Below are 11,335 nucleotides of genomic sequence, written 5' to 3'. Positions count from 1 at the left end.
CGTCGCATCTGTAGATCTGCTATTTTCAAAAACTCTTGAAATAAAATGTGGAATATTTTTTTAAACATTCCAACAAGACAAATGCTCCCCAGGGCCAGGGCACAAAACATTTATAAAGAGAACCACTGGTTTGAAAACTTTTTTTTTTTTTTTTGGAAGCAAGCCTAAATAAGCAAGTATACGTTGCCTTAAACCAGCCCAAAAACAGCGTAACCTGCAAGGCTGCAACTAACCATTTTTTACAAGCAACTTAAGTCACTTATAATAAGCCGACATGGTAACACTGGTTCAATCGGATTCGGAGGTAGTGGTTCATTGGCCAGTTTAAACAGCATGATTACACTTCCTGTTCATCCTCCAATGACAGTTGCAGTACTGTATTCCGCAGTACCGGTTTCAGGGTTGCCATGTCCGCTTATTATAAGCGACTTTGGACTTGTTTTTCTGTAGAGTTGCTCTAAATTATTGGTAGTTGCGGTTTGCGTTTATTTGGGCTTGTTTCTAAAGTGTAGTTGGCCATTTGGGCTCGTTAACTAATGTTGTTTAAACCAGTGATTCTCAAACATTTTCATGTCAAGGAACCCCCTAGCCACGGTTCACAATTCACATGGTATGACAGTCATGTTTCAGGGAACCCCCCAGACTGGATCAGCAACCTGCTTCAAAAGGAGACCACGGTTTATTATTATTGTGCTCTCAAACTGCTATTTCTTTTCTGTAATAGAATTAACATAAACCATTTCAACTGTTTTATTCTCATATTATGTTACTTATAACATATCAAAAGTCCTAAGAAATGCCAATGGTGCAAAGTATTGCAATATGCTGAAATAGACGATTTCCCACAAAAAGAAGATTTAAGCATGTTTTCTTGTTTTTCCACGATCAACCAGATGCAGTACAGTGCTTGTTAAAAGTGCAATTTCTGTATGTTATGCAATATGCCTTTTTATGCACTCTGTTTTCATTTTCATTTCATATTGTTGCGGCTGATAACATTCCCAATAAATGATCAGCTGGTAGGCTAAACCTGGGAGAAATTAAAACTGTATGACGCGCATTAAAATATTAAATTGTTTAGGAAGAAATGCACTATTTTGTGGACATGTAAGTCCACTGGTGGTGAAAAGGTTTGAAAAGTTGACAAATACTTGTCAAACCTAGTAATCAGCTCGTGCTGTGATAAAAAAAAATGTTTACTGTTTCTATTCAGCTGCACGTTTAGATTGTATGAGTGTAAAGCAGGGCATCGCTGTAAACATATTATAAACCTAAAACAGAAACACCACTGCATCAATCTGTTAGTTGCTTTTTAGCTAGTTTGCTAGTAAAGGTACTTCTACATGGCTGTGGTTTACACTACAGTGCTCAACAGCTCTTGTAAATATTCATAACTCACGTTCCAACTCCAACCAAACCCTTATTTATTTATTTGTATTTATTAGGGTTGTCCGATATTGGCTTTTTTACCGATAACCGATATACCGATATTGTCCAACTCTTAATTACCGATACCGATATCAACCGATACCGATATATGCGGGGATTATTGTGATTAGGGTAAGCTCAAATTTCATATCACACACACCATATACAGTAAGAACTCCTGTAACTTATTTATAAAGCAAAAAAAAAAAAAAAAAAAAAAAAAAAAATATTTTTTTTTCAAAAACCGATACCGATATTTTCCCGATATCAATTTCTATGCTAATATCGGCCGATAATATCGGGAGGCCGATAAAATCGGACATCCCTAGTATTTATTTATAAAGCTAGCATTAGTAGACTGAGGCGTGAATTATTTCCTCTGCTCTCCTTCTGTAATTAACAACTTAGCCCAGCAGGTGGCAGTTGAACATCACTCTTCTTCCTCTTCTCCATAACCATTGATTTTGACAACACACTGAGGGGTTCATTAAGGAATTTGAACTAAATTGAATATATAACAGAGTAAAGGTTGGAGTGTGGTGTGTGTGTGTGTGTGTGTGTGTGTGTGTGTGTGTGTGTGTGTGTGTGTGTGTGTGTGTGTGTGTGTGTGTGTGTGTGTGTGAGAGAGAGAGAGAGAGAGAGAGAGAGGCAGAGAGAGGTTCTGGAATCACTAGAACCAGGTGTTCCCAATTTAGTCCATGGGTGACTCCCTGCTCAACCTATCAGGCACCTGCCAACAGACAAGAGCGAAAGACATGCCCTGCCAGGCACAGCAGGGGGGCTTAACACTTATCATAAGCTGCTGAAGCAACCCAAAACACCCAGCAAGAGGTGTCTATTACGTTCTTATAGTGCATGCATTTGTGTGTGTGTGTGTGTGTGTGTGTGTGTGTGTGTGTGTGCGTGTGTGCGTGTGCGTGTGCGTGTGTGTGTGTGTGCATGTCTATGTTTATGGTTCAGCAATAAACTACTTGACAATATGAATTGTAAAAAGTAGTTAGTTTAATCATGCAAATGATTTTTATTGACACGGTCAGGCAGCATAATGTCTTTCAAAGTATGAGATTAATTATATTACACTGGTGAACAAAAATCTAGCTGTTTGTAAAGTTATACAGCTTGTTAAGACATGTCATTTTTCACTGCATTTAATTTGAAACTGTTCAAGAGCACGATGCAGGGATAAAAATAGCCTTCCACATCTTCACTATGGCTCTAAATTTGTATCTGTGGTTGAGCGAAAGTCGTGAATTCAGCAATAAAGCGTGAATTCATTTGATCAAAAGAAGAGACAATTAATGCAACATTCTCTTTCATATTGATACTTCAGTGGGTGTAGGACTGTGACCGACTGTGTGGTTTATAGAGAACGTTGTTGAGTTTTTGGGATGTGTACATGTGGAGTAATTTGTGTTATTTGTTACTATTAGCTTATCTCAGAGCCCTCATTGTTTTTTAAGAGAAGCATTCCAGTTAATTGTGTTTGTTTGTAATACTGAAGTTGAATAATGTCCTGCTTTTAAGAGCTTTCCCTGTTAAAATGATCCCAACTCTGTAAAACTGTGGCTTAGGAATTGAGGTGTTGCTGTCTCCATTAAAACTCTGAACCTTGTGACACACAGTGCTGTGATGTATTTTTAGTTTGTTTATGGCATAGTGGGACAAATACGTGGTCAAATACAAATACAATCACTGAAAATGTTGAAGATAACACATTTAACTTTCAGTCCTGCCCTCCCTATGGCTGCCTGGGCCTCATGGCCCATCTACTTTCAATAATTTCCTTTCCTGTCCTGTCCTGTCCTGTCCACATGCACTGCCATCCCCTCATCCTACCGATACTGTGTATACTCTCACTGTGGCTGGTTGGATGAGGATTGAATTAACTGGATATGGTTTCACACAGAGGAGACAATAACATTGTATATATGATAGAGGTTCATAGGTTCGGGATTTGTGGTGCGCCCCCCCATCCAGTTAATACACTGGCGCGGGGCGCAGTCCGAAGAAAGAGAAAAGAAAGACAAAAGAGAGAAAACATAAGACAAGACAAAGAAGACTAGACTAGGACAACAAGAACTCAGTCATAGGCCTACTGTCAGTCACAACAGGACTCGGAGGGAGTATAACACTAACACGCACGCACGCACACACACACACACACACACACACACACGAAACAAGTTAACCTAGGAGTCCTCTACAGTGAAAAGGTGGGTCTTTGTGAGGGGAAAACTGGCTCATACCGTCGTTAACGGCTGTGTTGAGAAAGGTCATTGTGGAAGAACATGGTTTTAACAGGCAAACAAATTGTTTACAGCTTATAATACGAAACACGAGGTCAAGTGAGTTCAGGTGAGTCGGTTCTGCTAACGGAAAGGAAATAGTTTTAGTGAAATGAAATGTATGTGTTTATGGCACTCTCTGTAATGAACAGTGTCTGCTTGTATGGGCTTACTGTATGTGCATTGCTCAACATGTATATATGTATGTAACAGAATAGGCCTGAAGACCAGTAGCCTAATATCTGGCTTAGTCAGAAATAGCAGTAGATGGGGGGGCGTCTGGGTGGAGAAAAGGGTAAAGTTCCTGCCCACAACCGCGGACACCAGGGGTTTGAATCCTATACAGTGCCTGCGGCTTGGCAAGTGCTCCAACAAACACAATTGTCCATGTTCAAGGGTGGGAAGCCAGGCAGGGAGGGTGATCTCCGTCTCTGCGCTAGTGACTCCTAAGGCGCCTACTCAGTGGGGAGCTGGACTGAAGAATATAGTGTGTTCCTCTGCATGTGTTACGCCCTCCTGGTGAAACTCCTCACTCACTGTCAGGTGAAAAGTGGCGGTGGCACATTTACCAGAGGAGACATGTGCTTGTCTACACCCTCCCCAATGAACCAACCATTAGGGTTCAGCGGTGACAAGGGACTGCAGTACAAGAGGGTATTGGGAAATTGCCTAAATTGGCAGAAAAAGGGGAGGGGGGTGTTGATGATCCTGCTTATACCATGGCTACTTACTAACAGGTATTTTTCAACCTTTTGTATTATTACCACTATTTATTCACATTCAGTCATGTAGGGGGTAATTAACATAGCTGGCTATCTTACTAAGCTGGACTTCTGCACTATATAAAACCCGGAAGCCCCTGAAATAAGGCTAAAGTTAAAAATAGCTGTTCTGAGTTTTACTTTGTAAGTCTTGCTTACTCAGTTTGCCAGCTCGTATGCATCCAGGATTTTTGCAGGACCGAGGTGGCACGCACGCCCGCACGCACGCCCGCCCGCCCACACGCACGCCACACACGCACGCACGCACACACACACGCACGCACACTTACTTTATGTTAATTGCCCCATGAAGTGAGAGAGTAGCCTATGAAATATCCAGATAGTCCCACATTTTGCCATGTGTGTTTCAACATGACAGGAAATGCTAACATAAATAAATAAAAAGAGTGGCAAATGTCAAATGGGCTTCTTAGACAAAGAGGGTTAGGGTTACTGTATGCAAACAGCCCAAACTCTCATTCTCCCCATGCTTCATGCTCTGATGAAGCAACAAAGACAGGTGCTTGTCGGTAAGCTCCCCTCTGAAGTAGACTCAGTAGCATGGCTAGATGGAAGGGGGGAGCTGGACGGCCACGGCCACGGAAGTCGTGCCTCTGTCATAATGGCAGGGTATTCCTGTCAGACTCAGTGATGGTGCAGACACACTGCATCCATAGACGATGCATCTATATGTATCGGTCCACTAAATGCTCCAGCCAGTGTACTAACTAGACAATGCAGTAACAGAACCTTAATTCATATTAGATCAGCACTGTCTAGTTTGATAGTTTGATCTGAGTTTTGTGAGCCAACCATGTTGCACTGGACGGACTTAATTTGCATAACATTTGCATGAGGTACAGTCATGATTATGCGAATTCAGATACAGCGGTTGGTCCATCGACTCACCGTGTCATATCCATCATGCCCCGCGCGACCAGATCTCCTGCTCTCTATAGAAAATTAATTCGAGTCGAGTGTGTCTGCACAGGTTAGGGCCGTGGTGGCTGATTAGAAGGCAGCAGACCCCGTGCAGCTATGTGCATGAATATGCAAACCCATCAATTGCACACGACCGCATCAACATACATTAACAGTGAGAAGCGAGGTCTCAAAGAAATAATACATAGATAGGGGTGCAGCGGCTCAAACTTAGTCCAATGTTCCTCAATATTCTGTCTCAGTTAATCTGTTTTCATTACTCATCATTCAGAGACCTATCTCACTATGTCACTATGGCTGCACATCCTGTACCCAAGTCAGTATTGTAAGCCGTTGCTGTTCTCCCTTCAGACAGATACAATTTCAAGGTGTTCAGTGTCATCATAAATGTCTCTCCCTGCATCTCACTCTACATTCTCACTTCATTGTGGCACTGTGGCAGTGATGCTATTTTAGTCAAATGAATATTCTTACGGTGTATACAGTGCCTACATTTCTCTATATAGATGTAAATGTCTGAAAATATAGACAAGAACACATTTAAATGTTAATGTTCCAAGCTGTTCCCAGCCGTTTCACTTGTCTGCAACACATTCCTTGTGTGTTTGTAACAACTGGGTGTGTGTTTGTAACAGCTGTGTGTGTGTGTGTGTGTGTGTGTGTGTGTGTGTGTGTGTGTGTGTGTGTGTGTGTGTGTGTGTGTGTGTGTGTGTGTGTGTGTGTGTGTGTTCATGTAGACGTGCACGCATATATATGTGCGCGTGTGTATTCAGATATTGGCACAAAGGATGAAGATACACAAAGAAACAATGATGCATTTAATTGAAAATATATACCACTGCATAGTTCAGGGAAATGAAAAATGTTTCTGGTCTGTCATTGGCTGTCACTCAGATTAGAAATAACACTCCTGCTTATACAGAGAAAAAGCTCAGAAGATTGATCTGATTCTAGACTCTAGAGTACTAAAATCTGACTATGCACAGAATCTCTGGTACATGTTCGGCGTTTCCGTGTGTCCGTGTTTTCCCTGCATAATGCATATCCATCTGACAACCATCTGACTGATTAGCTTCAAATTTGGCGTGTGTAGCTGAGGACCCAATGGCGTGCTGTGCCCTGTGTGAAGATGGTCGGATCAGCGGATATCCACAAATATCTAAATCCACAAATATCCATATGTGGAGATCCCTGACATAATCAACATGACGTCATAGTACTGACCTCGCACGGAATCTCTGTCCAAGTGTCCGCTGCATATCTCGATAACCATCTGACCAATCGACCTCAAACTTGGCATGCGTATCACCTAGGATCCTTTGTGTCATTTTATGCCCATATATGGAGATATATGGGCACCTCAGACAGCTAGGGCAACGTTCAGGACCAAAGCCTTGGGATGATGTGGGTGGTACCAGAAGACCCTCAGGTAGGTGGGGCAGGGAGAGGAAGTGGCCAGCAGGCCATCACAGAGACACGTCAACACGTGCAGAGGTATAACTGCTGGTTTGATTGATTGATTGAATACTTTATTAGACAGAAATGTAAACAGTACAAGGTACAGTAAGACATTTGAGCTAAAAGGACAACCCAAAAAAGTCCTGGGGACTTGTTTCCATTGTGGTCCTATGTGTGATACATAGATAATACATCATCAAGGGAGGGAGGACATCAGATAAAACCGGCTCCGGCGTGGGTCATCATCAAGACGAATCGACGCGGAGCAAAGGGCACAAGCTGGTAGTCAGGGTAGGGCCCTGCACAGGCTCGTCACTTGGGCAGCACAAGGAGAGGATGGCCAATGTGTGCTCTGTTATTTGATGACTCAATGAAGACTCTTTGAGTCTCCGCCGGTCATCAAATTATTGGCTTAGGAATGGGACAAAAAATAAAAATCTCCATGAATTAAAGGCTTCATGGGGTGTGTAATTGATAGAAAATAAGTATTTTTTTGGGTGAACAACTCCTTTAATTTCTGACTACCTTGTGCTGTTTACATTTCTGACTAATAAAGTATTCAATCAATCAATCAAGATTCAATACATCTGCTTCTGCATGTGATTTCACCATGTCAAGGTACTGCGTTTGCATTGCTCCGGAAAGCCTGACAATCTTAATACAATCCTGTTGTGTGTGATGAACCCTTCATTTTAATCTTGCGTGTGCATGTGTAATAATCTTGAGAGAGAATTTTCAATTACCCTGTTGTGTGTGATGCTACCAGATTTCCAAATCATTTAAGATTTTAAAACTCCTGCCGTCTGAACCCAGCCTTAGTGCCTTTCATAAGACAATGAAAGCAGCAGGCATTGCAATCTGAAGCCATAGAAAACATGCTCAGATAAATGGTGCCTGCAGCGCCCTGTCACTCTGAAATCACATCATGCCAGATGTTTTTGTTTTATCCCGAGATCTCTAAAAGTATGTTTTATCTCTTCCTGCTCAGATTTTCATGAATACATCATGAGAGTCATGTGTGCCACACTGCAGGCAGGTGACACAACAGGAGGAGGCTCACAGTAAATTGTTTTCTATGGGTGAGATGGCGGTTTGCACTAGTCATTTCTGTGAGCAAACCCACATCTGAAATCTCTGGTAACTGTGTGTTATATCAGAATTCAAGTGTAGATTATCCTCCTGATGACTCTTGCCTTCTTTCTCCGGGAAAAGAGATAAATAATAAAAAGCAGTGTTTGCTCTGTTTTGAGCAGAGTTACTTACAGGTTTGGCAGGTTTTGACATTTGACCTCGTGGTTAGGTCCTTGTTCACGGCTCTAGCCCGAGGGAAGAAACTCTTTCTCTGTCCCTCTCGGTAGTGGCCATGTGACAACGCAGGCGCTTGCCTGACTGTAGCTGCACAAACAGTCCATTATTGGGGTGATGTTTGTCCGTCGGAATCTGCTTAGCTCTGGGTGCTCTGCCATCGTGTACAGAAGTCCAGGATCATCTCCTTGGTTTTATGTTTAAGAAGAGGCGGTTGTCCTGGCACCACAGTGACAGCTCTGCCACCTCCTCGTTGTGCGTGATCGGGCCAACCACCGCTTTGTTGTCATCAGCAGACTTGATGATGGTGTTGAAGCAATCCCTGCCCCAAGGTGGGAGAGGGTGGCATGCATAACCTGTCATGTGAAATGACATGCTTTGCACCCCCGCTTCTCTTTCCTATCTCTCTTCCTGTACACTCTATAGCTAGAGAGGTCTTAAACAATAATCTTTCTAACATGTTCCTGACGGTGCTTGTAGCAGAAGTGCAAGCGGATGTACTGGGGCCATAGTAAATTTGATGTTGAATAGCCGGGGGGCCTCAGTAGGAGGATACTGACTGACATTAACCTTCCCTCTTGTCCCCAAGCCTTCTCTGGGGTGCAACCATGATAGACGACCTTTCTTTCTCTCACTCCCTGTCTCTCTCCACTACACACACACACACACACACACACACACACACACACACACACACACACACACACACACACACACACACACACACACACACACACACACACACACACACACACAGTGTGCCCGTTAAGAACATATTCTTATAAACGGATTAGGAGGCCGGTAATGGGAAGTCAGGGAACTTGGTCTCATAATCTCCTGCCTGATACCTCTCCCTCTGATCAATCTCATTTTGGATACCTCTGAGGTGGAGTTATTTGAAATGTTGTTTGTGGGGGGGGGGGGGGTCTTTGGGCGGAGGCAAGGGGGTCATTGGCGGGCAGATTCATTTGTCTGACTTGTTGGGTGCAAAATGCGCCTGGTCCCTGGTTGGTGCAGAAGGTGGGGGTGAGCGATGAGGAGGCATTAGTTATTATCTGTGAAGAGGGCTGAATCCGTGATTTACCCTGCGCTGTGGTAGAGATCACGTCTGCACATTATACAGTCATTACAGCTCCGGGCGTGACCCCATTTCTTTTCCCCCGTTCCTGTGCTGTCTTTACCCTCCTCTCATCTTCTCCCATTCATGGTCCATTCCACTGTGAACAGGCGGGGTGGTAGGAACAGCCTTCCACTGTGAACAGGCAGGGTAGTATGGAACAGCCTTCCACTACGAACAGGCAGGGTAGTATGGAACAGCCTTGTCATGAATGATCTTAGCCTTTGACAGTGTGGCTGATATAGAGTGAAAATGCATCAACAGGCTGGAGAGGAAGGGAGAGAGAGAAAGCCAGGACAATAGACATTTGTATAGTCAAATATATTCTATGTCTTCTTCAGGAATGCCATCTCTCCTAATAATTACCTATACTAACATGCAGTATTTTTTTATTTTATTTTATGTATAATGGTACTGCTGGTTGATATAATTTCATCAATTGCTTCCATTCTTGTGTGGCCATAGCTGAGTGGGTAGAGAAGCCGCCTGGGAAACAGAAGGTTCCCGGTTTGCGTCAAAGCCCTGGTCTAGGTGTCCCTGAGCAAGACACTTAACCCCTATAACTGCTGCCCGAGGCACAACCCCCGTAGCGCCCATTGCCCTGATACTTAGGATGGGTTAAGTGTGGACCAAAATATTAGCATTTTTTCTTATACCGATACCGCCAGCAATCCCCCCCATGTTGAGATGTATTTGACATCTCAACATGGTTTCATGCAAATTCCCAGACTATCTCTGTCTGTTTCACCAGCAGCTTCCCCTTCCACTGTCTCAAGGTGAGATAGAAATCAAGATTGAATCCTGATGGCAAGCTTCAAGAGCCTCAGACACGTCTGGTCAGAAGACGGCAGGCAGGATCTTAGACTAGTTGGATTTGAGTTCACTTCCCTCTCATTGATTAGAGTGCTCCACGCAGGGGCTGAAAGAGGAAGTCATTTGTTGATGTATTTCCTTCTCCGGTGTCCATCTGTCTCGCTCACTTTCTCTGACCTTTTACGGCTTTCAATGCTGCTATTCTTTAAGCTCTTCCCTGAGCTCGATGACTCATGGCCTCTGGGAGGGAATCCACTTTGCGGACCACTCATCATTCTAATCAAACCTCCGCAGGGGGTCTGTACCTCTCGCTAATCACTATGGGAAACTGCATGGTGCATTTCCTGCTAACGGAAAGGAAGGAATTAAAGAAAAGAATGCAGACTTTGAAGTTCTTCCATTTTTAAGAATAATAATGGCATTTCTTTTTCTCCAAGCAGGAGACTTCTTAAGGGACAGATATGAAAATTGTGCTTTGTGCTTGAATTTGGAGGATTGTGTCGGGAACACCCACTATACATCTCTCAGAGGACGTGGCAACGTCATTGTTATTTCTGCTGACTAAATAGCAGGCTAATAATTTTCCCCGAGTTATAAAGTCCAGCTTCTTGTTCCGTTTGGAGGGGAGCATGGTGCCTGTCTGCCCTTCTAGCTAGCCTCAGCATACTGAGCAGGTGATTCAGAGTCGGTGGCTGACAAAGGCAAGCGCTCAGCGGGCAGAAGAAGGCAGGAGACCATAGGGGCAGCAGCTGCGATATTAAAGTGAATGATGACTTTAAGCAGTATATTTGATGCCATCTGTGCTGCATTGCCAAAACTGAGAGAAGGGATGCTCTCAGACACAGCTGCCCTGACTGCTGATGAGAAGCTCGCCGAGCTCTTGTCCACTCCACATATCATGGCCTTCCTTTGCTGTGTGTACTGGGAGGGATTAGGAGGAATTGCGGGTGGAAAACAGTGATTAGCTGTTCGCTCCCATGTAATTTGGGAAATCATGCCTCTTCTGTAGCAGTAATCCTGCTGTTATTATAGTTTACTAAAAAAACTAATAAAATAATGAAAACTAGAATTGAAAAAACAAAACAAAAAACATGTTTGTTAACCGACATAAAAAAAAATCGCACCCTGTGTGAAGGAAGCGGTGCCTTTGGTGAGTGGCCTCCTGGTGGCGCTATAATAGGGCGGGGCGGGGCTTCAGCAATTAATGCTCGTCCCTATTGGTGGTC

Source organism: Gymnoscopelus microlampas (assembly GCF_963454915.1).
Source record: "Gymnoscopelus microlampas genome assembly, chromosome: 1".
Taxonomy (NCBI): domain Eukaryota; kingdom Metazoa; phylum Chordata; class Actinopteri; order Myctophiformes; family Myctophidae; genus Gymnoscopelus; species Gymnoscopelus microlampas.
This window is presented reverse-complemented; position numbering follows the sequence as displayed.